Genomic DNA, 24,027 nt, shown 5'->3' with positions numbered 1-24,027 from the left:
TATAACTAGATCGACTTTAACTATCCCCCCCATCGATCGACGTACCTCACAAGTTATGTCTCTCCTTTCTCTAACAAAGGGCGATTGATCTTCCTATGTAGTTACTTCTGCTTACCACAGCCATATCGCCCCCCCTCATCATTCGTGCATGCCTCCTGACCCGTCTCTCACACACACGTGCACAGACAACAAGCAGCCATCTCCTCTCTTATTGATATTGCGGGCGTGCCCTCCGTTCCTATCCCACCATTTGTTAGAAGCAACTCCACTACCACCCCCTCCAACACTCTATCTCTGTCTTCCCAACCTTATTCCTCTCCTGCACATATGCATGGATGCCGATCGATCTCCCTTAATACATGGGGTAGATCGATCTCCTTAATACATGAGGTAGGCCTCTCTCCTCCTCCACACATATACCATCCATTGTACCTCTATAGTTAATTGGGCCTCCCTCTTCCCCCATCACACACCGATAATCGAGCGCTGCAGGTAGGTATCCATGTCATAGAGACAAACTGCACATGTCCCCTCTCATGTTCCAGTAGGCCGGCCACTCTATATATTTGACGTGCGCACACACAAATTCAATGGCACTCTTTATCAATCACGCGCGCACACACACACACATCATCCCTCTCTTCGATTCTATGGACACCTCAAGCCGATGATACCTCCACTCTCTTCTCGTGGATCGCCCCCTCTATATATATGTTATATCCAGGACTCTATTTCACACACATTGCATATGTTACATTTTTTGATTGACCCCCCCCCCCAAAAAAAAACTCTCAAGAGCCCACACACTATATCTCTTTAGGTTTGTATCTCTCTCACACAACCCCACGTAGGTGGTGTACGTATACAAGAAGAGAATAGGTGCACCGTGCAAGTACTCACGCTTCGTGCCCAGCCACACCCGCGCGGGTACATGGTGGAGCTCATTTCTTTATGAAATGGCAGCCCATGTGCTAATTTGAATGCATATAGCGGTTGTTTACCTAGGAAGGTCGTGTACCACGCGTGCACGAAACAAAGTTCGACTTGACGTGTTGCCGCGTTATTTTTAAATAAAGTTATAGCGCTCAATGGCACGTACACAGAATATAAAACGATTTTTATGAAGAAAAAGGTAGTCTGCTCAACTATACAATGGAGCCTGCCTGCCTGGTTTGTCGCTCTTCAGAGTATCTCACACAAGGCTGCGGTGGCCTCTCTCTCTCACCATTGGTCACTGATCTGGCCACATCCCGTCCGCCGGGGGAAAGGGAGTGCGATGGCCTCTCTCTCTCTCACCGTTGGTCACTGATCCGTCCGCATCCCGTCCGCCGGGGGAAAGGGAGGAAGTGCATTGTTTCTCCGTTCGACGGCGCCGAGGCAGCACGTCCCGATCTGCGGTACACGTCGTTCTCTCTGACCAAGCTCCAGTGCGGCAGGGCCTACGCCACCTGCTCGCAGATTCCGCCTGCCGCCGCTCACCTAGTTACATCCCGATGACCTCCAGGTATCCCCTCCGGCCTTGCTCCACTGCCCATCTTCCCACATCGCTGCATGTGGATCTTCCATAGTTCTTGGCCCAAAACGTAGCTCGTCCGGCGTACTTTCCATATTGCAATCTCGTCCTCACACCGTTTTAGACAAACACAACCGTGTTGTTATCTTCCCTTAGGACAAGGAATATGCTTCTTTTTTGTCATCGCATGTGTCATCAACTGTTATTGGCAAGTAATTGTTTCCTTTCTACCTGTTTTTGCAAACAGGGCTATCCATTTCACCTCGTTGCTATTGCGACCTTTTGGTGAACTGCACAAATCACTTTTTTCTTAAGAGTGTTTTGTGTAGTTGTACTAAAATGTCACACGGGCAACATCTCTACATTTCAGTGCGACTACACAAAGGGAGTTTGGTTTTGCTCTATCCCCCTCATCCAACCCCGAGCCTAATCTTCTCCAACTAGTTAGTCTTAAGAGAGACTGCAAAGGTGATCGGCTTCTATTTGTGTGTTTATTGTTTCATCAGCAGTCCTCTATTATCGCAATCACACTTAATATCTTTGGAACAAGGACGCTCTGCTCTATTTTAGTGGAACTGCACAAAATGATCGGAATGTTGCATGCTCCAGACAACTACTTTTTTCCCAACATGCTTGTTGATTTAGATAGAGCTGGGGGGACGTTGCTGCCAATGAAAGCATGGATCAATTTTAATTTAACACCTTCTCACAACTCTGTCTTCAGTTGTGATGTAATTATTAGCTCTGATATGCTAATAATTGACATGCATTAGCAAGGAAGTTAGTTTTTTATTGTTTCTGAAACAACATCGATGGCAAGACACACGAAACAAAAGCTGAAAGCTCACACCATTGTACAATTTCATGTCACTGGAAAATTATTTGTATAGTACGTCAATTATGTAAACAAATGATGGAAGCTTGATAGCATTGCCAGAAGCCTCTTCATCATCCGGGTCCATGTGCCATGCACAAAATTATACTCCTTCGTTCCTAAATATTTGTCTTTTTACAAATTTCAAATGGGCATATTTTAGAGTGTAGATTCACTCATTTTGCTTCGTATTGTACTCCCTCCGTTCCTAAATACTCTATTCGTCTTTCTAGAGATTTCAACAAGTGACTACATATGGAGCAAAATGAGTGAATCTACACTCTAAAATATGTCTATATACATCCATATGTAGTAATCCATTTGAATCTCTAAAAAGACAAATATTTGAGTAGTCACTCGTTGAAATCTCTAGAAAGACAAATACTCCGGAGTATATTAAAGAACCAAGGGGGTAGTGCACAACCGCATGGGAGAATCAGCCCGATCGTTGCGCCGCATTAATAGTGAGTAATGAGCAGTCAAATCATAAGCCCCACCTTTCCCAATGTAAGTTGCTCGAAAGAAGCAACCATCAATACGCTCTTCTTTGAATCCGCTCATACTACTCCATCCGTCACTGTTTATAGAGCGCTTTTCAGAAGAAAAAAAATCTGTGGGACCAAGGCGACTAGCGATCGGCCTAAAAAATAGCATTGGTAGTTATAGCACGACGTCTATTACTAGAGGGAATAATGCGTACACATGCATGCAGTGCTTCCACCCTGGGTACACACATGCATGCACTTACTCCACTCCGTAGTAGTAGTACATGGAGAGAAAATTGTGGACTTGATTGCAGTTACCACGCCCTAATTAATTGAGCATTAAACCAAACGCGTCTAAAGTCTCTCTGGTAGTGGAAATGCATTGAGAGAAATGCATCATAATGAAGCGCGCCCTGTAAACTATGACGGAGGGAGGAGTAGTATGAAGGTGCAAAACCAAGTACGCGTATGGCCAGTCGGTCAACGCACCTCCTCTTGGCATATCACTCACATGTGGGACAGGAGTGTGAGCAAACCGATCTCAATTGATGGCAAAGAGCCAACCCGCCATTTCTTGAGAGAGACGAGGAGCGAGAACACACAGACGGGCTCGCACGGAGGCCAAGATATATTCGAGCATGGTTGGTTGATCGATATTATTCATTACATGTTGGGCTGCCATTTTCCGCCCTTCTCCAGAATAAACGTGTACTCTATCAGAGATAAAAAAATAAGAGTACAGACGCTCCATCATGCGGTTCTAGTAGTAGTACTACTCGTACTACTGCGCTTGGCTCTTCGCCTCTTCTTGAAGTCGAACAATGATGGTACTCCGCATGTTGGGTACTACAATGTATGCCTCTGACAATCTGACACCGAATGGACTGAAGCATGTCCACCGAGGGTAGGTTGCGTTAGTCAAAAGGCATAAGCGAGTTTCACCTTGTCCTGCAAGCTTCTCCTCGTTCTGCGAGTTGACGGGACACACCAAAAAGTAGTGCTAGTCCATACTCCCTCCTTTCCGGTTAATATGGCTTAATCTTTTTTGCGGGTAAATGAGAGAGCTTTATTCATATATAAGCATTCTTAGGACGATCAGCCAAGACACTGGTCACTAGGAAGCGAGGTACCCCACAAAAAAAGAAGTAGGAAGCGAGGTGTTTCATCAAGCCAGCTCTCAGCCAAATTCAAAGTGCAGCAAGCACGGTTCGCACGAAGATGCGCCGCAAGGTTTGCTGACCTGTTTACATGCTGAATAACAAAAAAAGAGGAAATATTACCGAGCGCTCCTATTTGTAACAGGATATGAACCAGAATTAAGCGAGAATTGTGGCGAGTGTTCCATGCAATCAACTTCCATTATCACATGCGAGAACCCTCGAAGAGAACCAAATGTGTTGAAGATTGTTTTATCACATTTTAAAATTATAATAAGAATGCAGATGCTCCTCCATCCGGTTCCTAGTACTAGTATAGTACATACCTTTATAGACTACAGTAGTAGTACTAGTACTACTAGTAAACTTTGCGCTTGGCTATTCGCCTATTTGAGAAGTCGAACAATAATAGCACTACTAGTATAGTGTATGCTTCTGGCAATCTGACACCGAATTAACTGTTGCACGTCCACCGCCTGAGCGAGGGAGAGCTTGCATTAGTCAAAAGTTTCTCCTTGTCCTGCGAGCCACCGCGCGCAAGCTTCTCCCGTCCTGCAACCTTCTCCTCGTTCGGCAAGTTGACGGGACACAGCAAAGTAATGCTAGTCCATACTGCCTCCTCTCCGGTTAATATGGCTTAATTTCAAACGAGATAAATACACTGTCTATCACTGTATATTTGTAAAAATACGATCAGTGGACTTCATAATACGCTCACTGCGCTCAATATATATATTTTCCGGTGTTTATACGGTCACTAGCTCACCCTGACTGAGTATGTGTGTGCATGCACGTGTAGGTTGAGCACTTGAGCGTGACCGTGTGTGTTCCGTCGTGTGCTCGGACATGCATGCATTAGGGCGTCATGCGCGTTTTTGCATCCATGTGTACGTGTGACTGTTGCATACACGTAGGGGGAGTACGTGTAGGGGCCACTAAGGAGCAGTCAAATCACACATTAAGTTAGTCGGAAGAAGCAACCATCATTTCACTGTTCAATGACATGTACGCAATATAAAATGGTTGATATAGAGAGAAAAATAAAACCACTATATATACACTAGCAGGAGCCTAAGCTACAAGCCCGCTTGCTTAGGTTGCTCTCTTCACAAGCATAGAACGATGTGCCTGATCCCGCAGCTGGGGGAAGGGAACAATGTTCTGCGTAGACGCGGTTGACATCGGTGAGGGAGAAAACCCACAGTCGGTGCGTCCCAATCGGGGGTCACCGTGGTATGGGCCAATGCCGCATCCCAACCGCCCTTCTAGCTACAGCCCGACGTCCCAGGTAGTCCATCTTCCTTTTGGAGCCGACTTGCTCCACTGCCGTAGCTCTATCTCCATGTCGATCTTTCTCTACTTCTACCGGCTTCTACTTGTGATGAGTTTATGTCTCATCAACTAGTGCCAGTACTATTATTCTAATCACACTTCTTCAATATCTTTGCCATCAGGGATGCTCAGGTCGATTTTAGTGGAACTTCACAAAAGCATCGTATGATCCGAGGGTGCCAGCCATCTCTCCTTCGATAGGTTCTACCTAGTGAGGGAGTCCTGGATTAAGGGGTCCTCGGACAGCCGGACCGTATACTTTGGCCGGACTGTTGGACTATGAAGATACAAGATTGAAGACTTCATCCCGTGTCCGGATGCGACTCTCCTTTGCGTGTAAGGCAAGCTTGGATATTCGGATATGTAAATTTCCTTCTCTGTAACCGACTCTATGTAACCCTAGCCCCCTCCGGTGTCTATATAAACCGGAGGGTTTAGTCCGTAGGATAGGAACAATCATAATCATAGGCTAGCTTCTAGGGTTTAGCCTCTATGATCTCGTGGTAGATCAACTCTTGTAATACTCATATCATCAAGATCAATCAAGAAGGACGTAGGGTATTACCTCCGTCGACAGGGCCCGAACCTGGGTAAAACATCGTGTCCCTTGCCTTCTGTTACCATTAGCCTTAGATGCACAGTTCGGGACCCCCTACCCGAGATCCTCCGGTTTTGACACCGACATTGGTGCTTTCATTGAGAGTTCCAGTGTGCCATCGCTATAAGGCTTGATGGCCCCTTCGATCATCTTCAATGATGCGGTCCAGGAGGAGGTGTTTCTCCCCGGACATATCTTCGTATTCGACGGCTTCGTACTGCGGGCCAACTCGCTTGGCCATCTGGAACAGATCGATAGCTACGCCCTTGGCCATCAGGTCAGGTTTGGAAGCTTAAACTATACTGCCGACATCCATGGAGACTTGATCTTCGACGGATTCGAGCCCATGCCAGGCACGCCGAACGGTCATGACGGGCATGACTTTGATCTGCCGTCGGATAGTATTCGGGAGATCGCGCCTGCGGTGGCACCGGGAATCAATTCGGAGCAGATCGTGCCTTCCGAGGGCGGGTGGATGGACCCCGCCACGGAAGCCGCACACTCATCGGTGTTGGAGCCGAACACTGATTCCACCTCCTGTGAAAGTGGTGTCATCGGACCCTCAGACTCGTCTCCGACCATAGGATCCGAACCGCATGCGTCCGTGCCTATTGAATCTGAGTGGGCACCAGTCATGGAGTTCACCGCCGCGGATATTTTTCAGCACTCGCCCTTGGGTGACGTGCTAAACTCATTAAGGTGTCTTTCCTTGTCAGGAGATTCTTGGCCGAACTATGTCCGGCTCGAGTGGGCAGCGGACGACGAAGAAATTCGTCCCCCACCCACCACCCACTTTATAGCCACTGTCGATGACTTAACCGACGTGCTTGACTTCGACTCCAAAGACATCGATGGTATGGGCGACGATCCAGGAGAAGAACAGGAACCACCGCCTATAGGGCGCTGGACCGCCACTTCATCATATGATATTTATATGGTGGACACCCCTAAAGAAAACAATGGAGATGAGGCAACGGAAGATAACCACTTAGAGAAGCAATCTAGACACCGGCGTCATCGGCCGCTCCAAGCCCCGCCATAGCAAAAATAGTGATACCGGCACAAGAGATAACACTCCAAATGGTGTCGAAGACCAAGACAACCCTGCCCAGCCAGGCTTCGAGCAGGCCGAGCAAGAGGATGGGCAAGCTAGACCTAAAGAACAGGCATCTGATGGAGAATCAGAGGACGATAATTACATGCCTCTCTCCGAAGACGAAGTGAGCCTTGGCGACGAAGAATTCATCGTGCCTGAGGATCCCGTCGTGCAGGAGCACTTCAAACGCTGGCTTATAGCCACTGCAAAAAGCCTGAAGAAAAAGCAGTAACAGCTTCAAGCTGATCAAGATCTGCTAACTGACAGATGGACCCAGGTCCTGGCTGCCGAGGAATACGGACTCGAGCGCCCTAGCAAAAGCTACCCAAAGCGCAAGCTGCTACCTCAACTCGAGGAGGAGGCTTTAAAGCCCACGCTACCAACGCATGATGCGGCTGACCGGCCACCCCGTGGCAGCGACAAAACGGCGTACCAGCCCGAAGTCCAGACCGCACCCCGTGGCCAATCAAACAATAACACTAAGGCCCAGGGCTACACAAAGGACCTGCAAGATGTATTGGAAAACAAAGCAGGACAGTCAAGATTGATCTACGGAGCACGGGGGCGAGCCACAAGACGTGACGATGACCGTCACGCCGGATACAATAAACAAAAGTCCAGCCGGGCCGAATACAATAGACCAGATTCATTTGAAACATGTCAGGATGTAGCCCGGCACAGAGGCGCCGCACACCCCCTATGCTTCACTGATGAAGTTATGGATCATGAATTCCCAGAAGGGTTTAAACCCGTAAACATCAAATCATATGATGGCACAACAGACCCCGCGGTATGGATCGAAGATTTTCTTCTCCACATCCATATGGCCCGCGGCGATGACTTACATGCCATAAAGTACCTACCACTTAAGCTCAAAGGACTGGCTAGGCATTGGCTGAATAGCCTGCCAACAAGCTCCATTGGCAGTTGGGAGGATCTAGAAGATGCGTTCCTCGATAACTTCCAGGGCACTTACGTGCGACCACCGGATGCTGATGACTTAAGTCACATAACCCAGCAGCCCGGAGAGTCAGCCAGGAAATTCTGGACTCGGTTCCTAACTAAAAAGAACCAAATTGTCGACTGTCCGGATGCCGAGGCCTTAGCGGCCTTCAAGCACAACATCCGCGACGAATGGCTCACCCGACATCTCAGTCAAGATAAGCCAAAGTCCATGGCAGCCCTCACGACGCTCATGACCCGCTTCTGTGCGGGCGAGGACAGCTGGCTGGCTTGTAGCAACATCACACCCAAAAACTCAGGCGATTCATACGCTAGGGATAGCAACGGCAAGCCGCGATGGAATAGACATAAGCGTCGCAATAATGGCGACAACGCCGAAGACACGGCAGTCAATGCCGGATTCAGAGGCTTTAAATCCGGACAGCGGAAAAAGCCATTCAAACGAAACAGTCTGGGCTCGTCCAGTTTAGACCGCATACTCAATCGCTCATGTCCAATTCACGGCACCCCCGATAAACCAGCCAACCACACCAACAGGGAATGCTGGGTGTTTAAACAGCCCGGCAAGTTGAATGCCGAAAACAAGGAAAATGGGCTGCATAGCGACGACGACGAGGAGCCCCGACCACCGAACACGGGAGGACAGAAAAAATTCCCTCCCCAAGTGAAAACAGTGAATATGCCATATCCCCAAGCGGGAACGGAGGCGTGCACTAAGGGGCGTCTATGCGATGGAGCCAGTCGCTCCAAAATTCAACCCATGGTCCTCTTGTCCGATCACTTTCGATCGCAGGGACCATCCTACCAGTATCCGTCATGGCGTTTCGGCCGCATTGGTCCTTGACCCCATCATCGACGGATTCCATCTCACACGAGTCCTCATGGACGGTGGCAGCAGCCTGAACCTGCTCTATCAGGATACATTGCGCAAAATGGGCATTGACCCCTCAAGGATCAAGCCCACAAAAACCACCTTCAAGGGTGTCATACCCGGTGTAGAGGCCTGTTGTACGGGCTTAATCACACTGGAAGTGGTCTTCGGATCTCCGGAAAATTTCCGAAGCGAGGAGTTAATCTTCGACATCGTCCCCTTCCGTAGTGGCTATCATGCACTGCTCGGACGAACCACATTCGCAAAATTCAATGCGGTACCACACTATGCATACCTCAAGCTCAAAATGCCGGGACCTCGCGGGGTTATTACAGTTAATGGAAACACAGAGCGCTCGCTTCGTACAGAGGAGCACACCGCGGCCCTCGCAGTGGAAGTACAAAACAACCTTCTTAGGCAAACAGCCAAATCGGCGATAAAGAACCCGGAGACTGTCAAGCGAGTTCGGAGTACTCCACAACAGGATCGTCCGGCACGCCCAGAGCTCGACTAGCAATTCGGCCTCCGCCCTAGTCCCAGCCAAGCGGCGACATTCGTGCCGCGCATACACAACTACACACTTAAAATACCCTGGGCATAGGCGGAGGCACGGCTGAGGGAGTCCTGGATTAGGGGGTATCCGGACAGCCAGACTATATACTTTGGCTGGACTGATGGACCGTGAAAATACAAGACTCAAGACTTCGTCCCGTGTCTGGATGGGACTCTCCTTTGCGTGGAAGACAATCTTGGCGATCCGAATATTAGATCTCCTTCTTTGTAACCGACTCTGTGTAAACCCTAGCCCCCTTCAGTGTCTATATAAACCGTAGGGTTTGGTCTGTATAGGGACAATCATAATCATTATAGGCTAGCTTCTAGGGTTTAGCCTCTACGATCTCGTGGTAGATCGACTCTTGTAATACTCATATCATCAAGATCAATCAAGCAGGAAGTAGGGTTTTACCTCCATCGAGAGGGCCCAAACCTGGGTAAAACACCGTGTCCCTTGCCTCCTGTTACCATTAGCCTTAGACGCACAGATCGGGACCCCCTACCCGAGATCCACCGGTTTTGACACCGACATTGGTGCTTTCATTGAGAGTTCCTCTGTGTCGTCACTGCAAGGCTCGATGGCTCCTTAAATCATCAACAACAACGCGGTCCAGGGTGAGACCTTTCTCCCCGGACAGATCTTCATGTTCAGCGGCTTTGCACTGCAGGCCAATTCGCTCGGCCATCTGGAGCAGATCGACAGCTACGCCCCTGGCCATCAAGTCAGGTTCAGAAACTTGAACTACACGGCTGATATCCGCGGAGACTTGATCTTCGACGGATTCGGGCCTACGCCAGGAGCGCTGAACAGTCATGATGAGCATGACTTAGACCTGCTGTGGGACAATACTCGGGATATCGCACCTGCAGGAGCCCCGGACCTAAATCCGGGGCAGATTGCATCGTTCGAGGACGGGTGGATGGACCCCGCCCCGGAGGCCGCACACTCATCGGCGGTAGAGCCGAACACAGACTTCATCCCCAAGGAAGCCTGTGTCTCCGGACCCCTGGACTCATGTCTGGTTGTAGGTCCCAGACCGCGCGCCCCTCAGCCTGCCGACTCTGGCTGGGATTCGGTAATGGAATTTGCCGCTGCGGATATCTTCCAGCACTCGCCCTTTGGTGAAATGCCGAACTCATTAAAGTCTCTCTCTTTGTCAGGAGACTCTTGGCCGAACTATGTCCGGCTCAAGGGGGAAGAAGGCAACGAAGAAATTCGTTGCCCACCCACCACCCACTTCATAGCCACAGTCGACGACATAACAGACATACTTGACTTCGACTCTGATGACACCGACGGTATGGACGTCGGCGCAGGAGACGATTCAAAACCAGCACCCACGGGGCGCTGGACTGTCACCTCATCATATGATATATACATGGTGGATATCTGGGTTACTTACTTGGGTATCTGGATGTTGCAGCTCAGGCCTGCATCCTCGGTGGTGTCCGGACACTTTACTTGTGGTCCGAAGAATAACTTACACATCCCTTCGAGCGTCATGCCGAAGAAGTGCAGAATAGTCCATGGACCTTTCGGATTGAACTCCCACATCCGGAGAGGCCGGTGTTTGCACGGCAACATCTGTCGGACTAGCATTACCTGAATTATACTGACAAGGCTAATGTCCCTCTCAAGAAGCTCCCAGATGCGGCTCTGTAGTGTTGGTACATCATTAGTAGGCCCCCAATCCCGTCCTACATTGGCCCATGATGCCAGTTGAGGCGGAGGGCCCGAACAAAAGTCGGGGGCAGCCACCCACTTTGTGCCTCTGGGAGCCGTGACGTAAAATCGCCTCTGCTGCCATAGATCGGACACCTTTGGGAAGGAGCCCTTTGGCCATGGGGCATCGACATTCCTGCTTATTACAGCACCTCCGCACTCCGCGTGTCGCCCCTCAATCATCTTCGACTTCACATTGAAGGTCTTGAGCCATAAGCGAAGTGCGGGGTGACGTGGAGAAAAGCTTCGCACACAACGATGAACGACGAGATGTGAAGGATGGCGTCGGGAGCTAGATCATGAAAATCTAGCCCGTAATAGAACATAAGCCCTCTCACAAAGGGATCAAGGGTGAAGCCTAAGCCGCGGAGGAAGTGAGAAACAAATACGACGCTCTTGTTGGGCTCGGGAGTAGGGATGACCTGCCCTGGAGCAGGAAGCCTGTGCTTGATGTCGGCAGTCAGATATCTGACCCCCCTAAGCTTCACGATGTCCTTCTCTGTGACCGAGGAGGCCATCCACCGGCCGTGAAGGTTGGATCCGGACATGATTGAAGATCCAAAGTGCTTGAGTTTGGGCTTCGGGTGTTAGAACTCGACATGCGAAAAGGCACAAGCATGGTAAAAAAGAGGGATAGGCCTCGACCCCTCTATAAAGGGGGTGAATATCAAGTGTCCTCAGCGTAACTGCTCGGGACTTACCTAAAAACACGGAGTCATACCAACAGGCATCGTGGGGTTGCATGCGCCCGTATTGATAGAAGATCCCGCGATAAGAGGAACACGATCCCTGTTTTGGCAAGGCGTGCCAATGAAACTGCCTCGCAACACATATCGAGGTAGGCTGAGAAAAACCAGTCCATGCTGGACCAGGCCACGACATAAGGGCACACCGTTAATAAAATATTGTTGTTGCCAGCAGATCAGATTTGTGAAGTGTTATGCTCTCTATAGTGGTGTGCGGAAATTATCTCGCAGAGCCGGACACAATCCTTAATCTACGGGTCTTGTCCATCACATCATTCCACTAATGATGTGATCCCGTTATCAAATGACAACTCATGTCCATGGCTTGGAAACTTAACCATCTTTAATCAACGAGCTAGTCTAGTAGAGGCATACTAGGGACATGTTGTTTTGTCTATGTATTCACACATGTATCAAGTTTCCGGTTAATACAATTCTAGCATGAATAATAGACATTTATCATGAATAAGGAAATATAAAATAAAAACTTTATTATTGCCTCTTGGGCATATTTCCTTCACAATCTTCATTGAAAGTCTGTATAAAACCATATGCTTTGACCACCTCATCAAAGCGTATATTCCAACTCCGAGATGCTTGCACCAGTCCATAGATGGATCGCTGGAGCTTGCACACTTTGTTAGAACCTTTAGGATTGACAAAGCCTTCTGCTTGCATCATATAGAACTCTTCTTTAAAAAATCCATTAAGTATTGCAGTTTGACATCCATTTGCCAGATTTCATGAATTGCTGCAATTGCTAACATGATTCGGACAGACTTAAGCATTGCTACGGGTGAGAAAGTCTCATCGTAGTCAACTCATTAAACTTGTTGAAAACCTTTTGTGACAAGTCGAGCTTTGTAGACAGTAACATTACCATCAGCGTCAGTCTTCTTCTTGAAGATCCATTTATTTTCTTGGCTGGTCGATCATCGGGCAAGTCCACCAAACTCCACTCTTTGTTCTCATACATGGATCCTATGTCAGATTTCATGGCCTCAAGCCATCTATCAGAATCTAGGCTCATCATATCTTCTTCATAGTTCGTAGATCCACTCTGGTAACATGACTTGACGCCTTGGTCTAGTAACATGACTTTTAGAATAGGATTACCGTACCACTCTGGTGCGGATCGTGCTCTGGTTGACCTATGAGGTCCAGTAGTAACCTGATCTGAAGTTTCATGATCATCATCAGTAGCTTCCTCTCCAGTTGGTGTAGGCATCACGGGAACGGATTTTCTCTGATTTGCTACTTTCCAAATTGAGAGAAGGTACAATTACCCCATCAAGTTCTACTTTCCTCCCACTCACTTCTTTCGAGAGAAACTCCTTCTCTAGAAAGGTTCCATTCTTGGCAACAAAGATCTTGCCTTCGGATCTGTGGTAGAAGGTGTACCCAATTGTTTCCTTAGGGTATCCTATAAAGACGCATTTCTCCAATTTGAGTTCGAGCTTTTCAGGCTGAAGCCTTTTGACATAAGTGTCGCAACCACAAACTTTAAGAAACGACGGCTTATGTTTCTTGCCAAACCATAGTTCATACAATGTCGTCTCAACGGATTTAGGCAGTGCCCTATTTAACGTGAATGCGGCTGTCTCTAATGCATAACCCCAAAACGATAGTGGTAAATCGGTAAGAGACATCATAGACCGCACCATATCTAATAAAGTACGGTTACGGCGTTCGGACACACCATTATGCTGTGGTGTTTTGGGTGGCGTGAGTTGTGAAACAATTCCACATTGTTTTAAATGAAGGCCAAACTCGTAACTCAAAAATTCACCTCCGCAATCAGATCGTAAAAACTTTATTTTCTTGTTACGATGATTCTCCACTTCACTCTGATTTTTTTTGAACTTTTCAAATGTTTCAGACTTGTGTTTCATTAAGTAGATATATCCATATCTGCTTAAATCATTTGTGAAGGTTAGAAAATAACTATACCCGCCACGTGCTTCAACACTCATTGGACGACATACATCGGTATGTATTATTTCCAATAAGTCATTAGCTCGCTCCATTGTTCCGGAGAACGGAGTTTTTAGTCATCTTGCCCATGAGGCATGGTTCACAAGTATCAAATGATTCATAATCAAGTGATTCCAAAAGTCCATCCGCATGGAGTTTCTTCATGCGCTTTACACCAATATGACCTAAACCGCAGTGCCACGAGTATGTTGCACTATCATTATCAACTTTGCATCTTTTGGCATCAACATTATGAATATGTGTATCACTACGCTCGAGATTCAATAAACCATTTGCATTGGGTGTATGACCATAGAAGGTTTTATTCATGTAAACAGAACAACAATTATTCTCTGACTTAAATGAATAATCGTATTGCAATAAACATGATCCAATCATATTCATGCTCAACGCAAACACCAAGTAACATTTATTTAGGTTGAACACTAATCCCGAAGGTATAGGGAGTGTGCGGTGGTGATCGTATCAACCTTGGAATCACTTCCAACACACATCATCACCTCGCCCTTAACTAGTCTATGTTTATTCTGCAACTCCTGTTTCGAGTTACTAATCTTAGCAACTGAACTAGTATCAAATACCCAGGGGATACTATGAAAACTAGTAAGGTACACATCAATAACATGTATATCAAATATACCTTTGTTCATTTTGCCATCCTTCTTATCCGCCCAGTATTTGGGGCAGTTCCGTTTCCAGTGACCATTTGCTTTGCAGTAGAGGCACTCAGTTTCAGGCTTGGGTCCATCTTTGGGCTTCTTCATGGGAGCAACAACTTGCTTGCCATTCTCCTTGAAGTTCCCTTTCTTTCCCTTGCCCTTTTTTCTTGAAACTAGTGGTCTTGTTGACCATCAACACTTCAAGCTTTTTCTTGATTTCTACCTTCGCCGATTTCAGCATCGCGAAGAGCTCGGGAATCATTTTCGTCATCCCTTGCATATTATAATTCATCACAAAGTTCTAGTAGCTTGGTGATAGTGACTAGAGAACTCTGTCAATCACTATCTTATCTGGAAGATTAACTCCTACGTGATTCAAGTGATTGTAGTACCCAGACATTCTAAGAATATGCTCATTGGTTGAGCTATCCTCGTCCATCTTGTAGGCAAAGTATTTGTCAGAGGTCTCATACCTGTCGATTGGGCATGAGTCTGAAATACTGATTTCAGCTCTTGGAACATCTCATATGCTCCGTGGCGTTCAAAGCATTTTTGAAGTCCCGGTTCTAAGCCGTAAAGCATGGCGCACTAAACTATCAAGTAGTCATCATATTAAGCTTGCCAAATGTTCATAACGTCTACATCTGCTCCTGCAATAGGCTTGTCACCTAGCGGTGCATCAAGGACATAATTCTCTATGCAGCAATGAGGATAATCCTCAGATCACGGACCCAGTCTGCATCATTGCTACTATCATCTTTCAACTTATTTTTCTCTAGGAACATACCACAAATAAATGGGGAGCTACAACGCAAGCTATTAATCTACAACATAATATGCAAATACTATCAGGACTAAGTTCATGATAAATTAAGTTCATTTAATCAAATTACTTAAGAACTCCCACTTAAATAGCCATCCGTCAAGTCATCTAAGTGATACGTGATCCAAATCAACGAACCCATGTCCGATCATCACGTGAGATGGGGTAGTCATCAATGGTGAACATCTCTATGTTGATCATATCTACTATATGATTCGCGTTCGACCTTTCGGTCTCTAGTGTTCCGAGGCCATGTCTGTACATGCTAACCCGAGTATCCGCATGTGCAAAACTGTCTTGCACCCGTTGTATGTGAACGTAGAGTCTAACACTCTCGATCATCACGTGGTGTCTCAAGACAACGAACTGTCGCAATTAATGGTGCATACTCAGGGAGAATGCTTATACCTTGAAGTTTAGTGAAGGGATCATCTTATAATGATACCACCGTACTAAGCAAAATAAGATGCATAAAAGATAAACATAACATGCAATCAAAATATGTGACATGATATGGCCATCATCTTGTGCTTCTGATCTCCATCTCCAAAGCATCTTCATGATCTACATCGTCACCGGCTCGACACCTTGATCTCCATCATAGCGTCGTGGTCGTCTCGTCAACTATTGCTTCTACAACTATTGCTAACTCATAGCGATAAAGTAAATCAATTACATGGCGTGTGCATTTCATACAATAAAGGGACAACCATATGGCTCCTGTTGGTTGCCAGATATCTTACAAAACATGATCATCTCATACAATAATGTATATCTCATCATGTCTTGACCATATCACATTACATCATACCCTGCAAAAACAAGTTAGACGTCCTCTACTTTGTTGTTGCAAGTTTTACGTGGCTGCTACGAGCTTCTAGCAAGAACCGTTCTTACCTACGCGTAAAACCACAACGGTTTTTCGTCAAGTTTGCTGTTTTAACCTTCTTCAAGGACCGGCCGTAGTCAAATTTGATTCAACTAAAGTAGGAGAAACAGACACCCGCCAGCCCCCTTTATGCAAAACTAGTTGCAAGTCTGTCGGTGGAACCGGTCTCATGTACGTGGACATGTAAGATTGGTCCGGGGCGCTTCATCCCACAATACCACCGAATCAAAATAAGACGTTGGTGGTAAGTAGTATGACTATCACCGCCCACAATTCTTTGTGTTTTACTCATGCATATCATCTACGCATAGACCTTGCTCATGATGCATTGTTGGGAATTGTTGCATGCAAAACAAAAAATATTCTACGCACACATAATGATCTATCCATGGAGATGCATAGCAACGAGGGGAAGAGTGTGTCTACCTACCCTCGTAGACCGTAAGCAGAAGCGCTTCACAACGTTGTTGATGTAGTCGAACTTCTTTGTGCTTCAACTGATCAAGCACTGAACGCACGACACCTCCGCGTTTTGCACACGTTCAGCTCGGTGACGTCCCTTGCCTTCTTGATCCAGCAAGATGTCGAGGTAGTAGATGAGTTCCGTCAGCACGACGGCGTGGTGACGGTGATGGTGAAGTGATCTCTGTAGGGCTTTGCCTAAGCATTATGAAAATATGACCGGGGTGTGTAAACGATAGAGGGGGGTGCCGCACACGGCAAGGCAATAGTTTGTTGTGGGCTAGGCGCCCCCCTCCTCATATATATAGGTGGGAGGGAGGGAGGAGCAGCCATAGGAGGCGCCCAAGTAGGAGGAATCCTCTTGGAGTCCCTCCCAAGCCGAGCGCCCCTGCCATATATAACCGAGGGGGAAGGAAAGATGGGGAAGAGGGAAGAAAGTAGGAATCCTAACCCACACTTACCTTGCCCTCCCCTCTTTCCTTCTCCTCCTCATAGGGCTGGCCTCTATAGGGGCGCACCAGCCCCTAGTGGGCTGGTGTGTTCCATCACTTGGCCCATAAGGCACATATCTTTGCCGGGGGTGCCCGAAACTCCTTTCCAGTGACCGGATAAGTACGCGGTACCCTCCGAAACATTTTCGGTGTCCGAATACCATCGTCCTATATATCAATCTTTACCTCTCGACCATTTCGAGATTCCTTGTCATGTCCACGATCTCATCCGGTACTCCGAACAACATTCGGTCACCAAATCATATAACTCATATAACACTATATCGTCAACGAACATTAAGCAGGCGGACCGTACGGGTTCGAGAACTATGTAGACATGACCGAGACACCTCTCCGATCAATAAACAATAGCGGAACCTGGATGCCCATATTGGCTCCTACATATTCTACGAATATCTTTATCGGCCGAACCGTTATGACAACATACGTAATTCCCTTTGTCCATCGGTATGTTACTTGCCCGAGATTCGATTGTTGGTATCTCTATACCTAGTTCAATCTCGTTACCGGCAAGTCTCTTTACTCGTTATGTAATACATCACCTCGTGACTAACTCCTTAGTCATTTGCTTGCAACCTTATGATGTGTATTACCGAGAGGGTCCAGAGATACCTCTTTGATACTCGGAGTGACAAATCCTAATCTAGATCTATGCCAACTCAACAAACACCTTCGGAGATACCTGTAGATCATGTTTATAATCACTCTGTTACGCTGTGACGTTTGATAGCACACAAGGCATTTCTCCGGTATCCGGGAGTTGCGTAATCTCATAGTCGAAGGAATATGTATCTGACATGAAGAGAGCAATAGCAATGAAACTGAACGATCATTATGCTAAGCTACCGGATGTGTCTTGGTCCATCACATCATTCTTCTAATGATGTGATCCCGTTATCAAACCACAACTTGCCATGGTTAGGAAACCTTAACCATCTTTGATCAACGAGCTTAGTCTAGTAGAGGCTCACTAGGGACACGGTGTTTGTTTATGTATTCACACATGTATTTAAGTTTCCGATCAATACAATTCTAGCATGAATAATAAACCTTTATCATGAATAAGGAAATATGAAATAACAACTTTATTATTGCCTCTAGGACATATTTCCTTCAATTAGCTAAAACATAGATTGATCATACATCAATAGCTGCAACTTGCAAATAATAATTTTTGCTAGTTGTGACTTTCTTAGATTATTTTGCTTGTTGCGCCATAACGAATGTTGATACTTATGTATTAATAAGTATGGTCGTGTGCATCGGTGTGTGGTCGTCCTTAGTTCAGTCTGCGAGGGCACGAGAGCTTTTGGAGTATTGGTGCAGCCACTGGTTGATGATCACACATGATTCGTTCAACCAATTTGGATGACGATCTAATAATACGCCATGTATGTAGCCATATATTCTTATTTTTGCCAATTGTGGTTTTTTTAGTTTATTTTTCTTGTTGCGCCATAACGAATGTTGATATTTAAGTCTTAATAAGTAGGGTTGTGTGCATCACAACGATGCACATGCCAGGATATTTCTTTTTCTTTCAAACAAAAAATACTAGATCTTTTACATTCAAGAGAAAGTATATCCACATTTATGCATCAAATTTTGCAAATACATACTCCGTTCATTTCAAAATAGATGATCCAATCTTGTACTAAAGTTAATATAAAGTTAAATCATCCATTTTGGAACGGAGGCATATGATCATGACGGAACGGCGACACTTGCGAGCACTAGGAAGGGAGGGGGTAGAAACCGAATGGAGCTAGAGCGCGGGGGGAGCAAAGGACGCGGAAGCACATGCACCTACAAGGGGAGCACCGCACATGGGAATCTGGGTCGTGTAGCTCTAGCTCTCACCACTTTGCTGGAATCTGCTCTCCTTTTACAATGAGCAGCACGAGCCTAGTACAAAGGAAGAGTATGAGTAACACATCACACATCGCAGACGAGACCGATCGATTAGCCAGGAGCTTAAATATCTTATCTTGGCGGGGTAACTGTGGAGGCACAGTGAACGTACTGCCCCCAAGATCCTGGATTGCGCTGTCTTTCCTCTCTCAATCACTCACGCTCCCCAACAAAAGTTGATGGCGAAGAATGGCAAACCAATTAAGCACCTCATAACATCCGGAATACTGCTTCCGTTTATAATGTAAGGTGTTTGTTAATAAATGTCTTACATTATGGGACGGAGGAGTAGCTTTCTATCAAAAGGGTCAAGGACGATAGACATTTCATGATGGAGGCTACTGCTGATCTGCAGAGAAAATAATTCAGGTAGCTTGCCCTTGGCGTACTAAAAATCGTTATCATGCATGTCACTCGTCACCATGGGTTCAGAGCAGCAACTTGCGAGCCCTCGCATGGCCGTGGGCATGTACATTGTACGAAAGCTGTACCGTGCACTGTACGACTCCGGCTTGCTGGCCATGGCGTTGGTTGGTGGTGCAGTGCGGTGGGGGTCACAGCCGGATCGCCCGTCACCGGGACAGGGAGAAGGCACACTTGGATGCCAGAGGCGCGAGGGGATTGACGGCTCGACGCGATGGACTTGATGCACCAGCCGGAGCCTTGGGGTCGCCCCGGGTTAAAATTTCTGTGCGCGCCAACCCCACGGCGTCAAGTGCACGCTCCGTTGGGCTGTGGAGACTGGATGCAAGTTGTAAATTTCAACCCCAGCGGCAGCATTCCAACTTCCAAGTCCGGGATGATTTCACCGGGAACTTTACACATCTTGCCGGGATCCGAACTGATTTCCAATATGATGACAGGGAATGGCATATTGGTGGGAGGGGATAGGAGGTCCAGCGTGCAGGATGAGCGTGATCTGTGCTGAAAGGGAAGGCGGGGATGGACGGGCCACCAGCCTTGCTAGTTTTGGATATGCATGCACTGCGCCTTCGCTGGTCGTCTACCTACCCGCTTTCTCGCTCCCTCGCCCTCTATGATTGGAGCCACGGCCGGCAAAGTCTCCATGCTTCGTTGGCCAAAGAAGGCATGGCGGCGCCTCTCTCACCCAACTGATTTTAACCCACCCAGATCTTTCTCACCCGGATTGAAACTTGTTACTTCCGGTTTCAACCTGGAAGCGTATGGAAAGCTACCTTATTTTTTCTTTTTTAAAAACTTTCAATCTATTCATCAAATGTTATGGTAGTATAAAGAACACAAAAAATAATAAAAATTACATTCAGGTTCATCGACCACTTAGCGACGACTACAAGCGCTGGATTCGACTCGCCGCCGTCATCGGAGCCGGACAAAATTTATTGTAGTAAACAGTTGAAAAGTCGTCATATTCATTAGGCCAAGCCATGTCAATCATTTCAACGCAGACGTAGTAAATCAGTTCAACGTAGACGTTGTTACACAAGGAGCCGATAAGCCAAGAAGCTCGAGTGACTTGTTAGAGACTTTATGTCGATATATCAGGCTTACATGTTTTGTGTGATCCCATTCATCATTTTAGGGGCCACTTTGTGGGGGGAGGGTCCTATATGGCCTTTTCTAGATTGGTGCCCCCCCCCCCCCCCCCCCCCCCCCCCCGCGATGCCCATCTATTTTTCTTCTCACCACTAGAGTGAAATTTGAACCACCACCGGGTTTTGGGAACCTTCCCATGAAGGTTCTGCTTGTTTATTCTTCACATTTTTCTTTTGGTTTTCTCCGAGCATGTTTTCCTAAATTATTTTTTTCAAAAGTCAATGGTTGATAACATTCAACCAGTCCATTGGTCAACCAGCATAGCTACGCCAGCTTAGCGCTCGGGCGTGAGCGCCAGTTGGCCTAGCCGGCGCCATTCTAGAGCTCTTCCTATATGTTGCATTTTGCGTCGATTTCTTTTGGGAAACACACATTTTGCGCCAAATAGACCCCAAACACACATAGCATGTGGGCCGGCCCATTAAGCGGCATTCACTTGCTTCGGTTCTTTGCTTCACGTTTTACTCTAGTAAACATATTGTAGCGCCGCCGCCCCATGCTAGCTCCCCCCTCGCCGCCACCAGAGTAGGTCTCCGGGCAAGCCAGGGCGGCCGACGAGGACGGTGGCGGCGAGGATCTGCTGCTCCGCCTCCGTGCGGAGAGCCTCGGACGCCGAGGCGGCGGCCTCGGAAGGAGAGGCGATGGCTGGCTCTCCGGCGAGCAGTGGTCGCGGGTGCTGCTCCGCCCCCTCGGCCGCGCGGGCGGCGTGGTGGCGGCGGTCGTTTGGTGGCTGGTCTTCGCGTGCGGTCTTCTCCGGCGGTCGGCGCCAGATCTGCAGGTCTTTCCCTCCCCCTCTCATAGCTCCTTCCACCCCGGCACTGCTGGTCCTTGGCGGTCCCTGGTCGCCGGATCTGGCGCGTTTGGGATGCGGGAGTGGCGGCAGTCCGGGAGAAATCCTTGGCCGGTGTGGCCCGGCCACGACGGTGACGACATCAGTTGCTGTCGTGCCCCTCCCTGGAGGCTCCGTCGAGGTTCTGTTCCCCTCTCCCCCTCTCGCACTAGGTGAAAACCTCATCCTTTTGGATGGGGCGGCAGCGGCGCTCTACGCCGTCACCTTCCTGGAGGTGCCGCTCAGGTGGTCCGAGAGTTGCGAGGGCGTTCTGATTTGAGGATTGGGGGATCGACGGTCGCATTGTCCGATTTTATCGTTCTACGCTTCCTTCCTCAGCACCTTCGATCTTGATAGCTTCATCCCTTCGTGTGTGGCTCTATGCGTGTGGGCGAGGATCTTCCAAGGCGAGCTCGTCTCAGCTGGGGGCGGGGCTGAGTATCTCCCAAGGTTGTTCGTGGCTGCCATCTTATCTGGCTCTAGGGTGAGCTTCCCCATCTTCCGACGGTACGACGTCCTTCGAGCCAGGACGGGGGGCAGGGGTCCTCTTCGGAGATGGTTTCGGGTAGTTTGTTGCAGCTCACCACTCCTGGTGCAGATGAGGGCATGCTCCCTGCCTATGATGGGTCTCATCTTGTTAGTGCTTCCGCTCCACCTCTGGTGCTCATTCTGCGGCTGGGTACATCATCGACATCAAGCGAAGCTTTGTTGTCCATTATGTTGTAGTGCTTGGTGTTGTTGAGGTTTGTAAGTTGTCTAGTAGCACCATGTATCTGCCGTCCTTTTCTTTTTCCTCTTGTAAGGTGCTGTCCGATGTAACTCCTGGCCGGTTGATGACTTTGTTAATTTAAAGCCGGGCTCTCTCTCGAGCCTTCATTCTAAAAAAAACATATTGTAGCGACTCCGTGACATTGTAGTGACTCGGACTACTATAGTTAGACACTGCGGTATGTAGTTCTTTCGGACATTCTTTTAAATAGCTTTTTAGAAACATGAACATTTTCTGAAATTCTGAACAGTTTTTTTGAAAACACGAGCATTTTAGGATAAGTTTTTGTAAAAAAAATTGGGAAGATTTTCGGGGGGAAATTGGGAACATTTTTTGAAGACACGAATATTTTTTTAATTCCGATCATTTACTAGGAACACAAACAAATTTTGAAATTCCTGAAAATTTCTTGAAAAAACGTAATGGATTTTGAAATTGCAAACCTTTTTCGAAAACATGAATTTAATTTGAAATTCCCATTTTTTCTGAAAAGGAAAGAATTTTTGTAAAACCTAAATATTTTTGGTAACTCGAGCATTAAAAATATTTTTTGTAATTTCCTAATATTAAAAAAATAGATAAGAATAGAAAAGAAAGTGCAAAAAGGCAGAACGTAAACTTTGAGGAGGCAAAACTCCATTTTTTAGTTAAAACCCTTCAAAAAATATAAAATATACACACATTTCCTCCAAGCGGGGGGGGGGGGGGGGGGGGGGGGGGGGTTGTGAGGGTGCAGTAGCCCCAACTGAAGCTTATATAGCTCTCTCAGCATAGGGCATAACACCACAACAACATTTTGATGGAAGGCTTCATCTCGGCGGCGCCATGGCGGCGAGGTCGAGGTATCCGTGGGAGTTTGTTTTCTGTCGTTCTAGTGGTGTGGTGGATCTGGTGTCCCTTGGTGGACTGAAGGTGTGCGCCTCGGGCGGTGTTGTTTGTTTGTAGGGGATGATGCTCATCCATGATCTAGTATGGTGTCCGCGAGTGGTGGCTCCGGTCCTATGCCTTGGTAACATCGACGGTAGGCGACAGTTCTAGGAGGCGAGGAGTATGGGGACATTCCCCGGTCAACGTGCCACAAAGAATTTGGCTCCGCCGGTGGCGGGCCTCTCCATCGACTCACAAGCTCTTTCGGGCAATGGTGCTCTATCAACTCCAACAATGGATTGCAGCAAGAATAGCGGTTGTATTGATCCTGAACGTGTATTTTTCCTTGCCTTTATTTGCGATTCCATGTGCATGCGTTGTATTGCGTCTTGCTATGAGTGATTAGTGATAATCTTCTAAAAACATTTTGATGAAAGAAAATAAAGTTGCACTCATCATATTTATTGGGGTTAATTAGAGGTTGACACACGGCTTTCATTGTGTGCGCGCTCTTGAGGACATCTCCAAAGTGGAGCATCTATTGGACAACATCAAATGCCCGTGGACGCGTCTGACCATTTCCGTGGACAGTAGATGGATAGCCGACCATCCAATCGTGGACACCAATAGTTTTCCCCATTTGAAACGAATAGAGCATAAAGCATAGGCGATATGAAGCTAAACCAATGAACTTCAATGAAGTTTTGGTATATTTACAATGAAACGACGAAATTTAACAAGTTCAAACTAAATTCAAAGTAAACAACAGTAAAGTAAGTGAGATACTGGCCCATGAACTCGTAGGCATCGCCTCCGAGGCCAT

At 47.3% G+C, this 24,027-nt stretch overlaps 1 long non-coding RNA gene across 1 annotated transcript; it reads left to right on the top strand.

Annotated features, from left to right (window-relative positions):
- The first annotated feature begins 23,132 nt into the window (after positions 1-23,132).
- On the top strand, positions 23,133-23,664 carry LOC123134266 (uncharacterized). Its single transcript, XR_006465603.1, has 2 exons — positions 23,133-23,179; positions 23,283-23,664. It is a non-coding gene; the product is annotated as an uncharacterized lncRNA (long non-coding RNA).
- The last annotated feature ends 363 nt before the right edge of the window (positions 23,665-24,027 follow it).

This window comes from Triticum aestivum, chromosome 6B (assembly GCF_018294505.1).
Source record: "Triticum aestivum cultivar Chinese Spring chromosome 6B, IWGSC CS RefSeq v2.1, whole genome shotgun sequence".
NCBI lineage: Eukaryota > Viridiplantae > Streptophyta > Magnoliopsida > Poales > Poaceae > Triticum > Triticum aestivum.
Note: the sequence above shows the minus strand (reverse complement) of the source record. Positions and strands in the feature narration are given on the sequence as shown.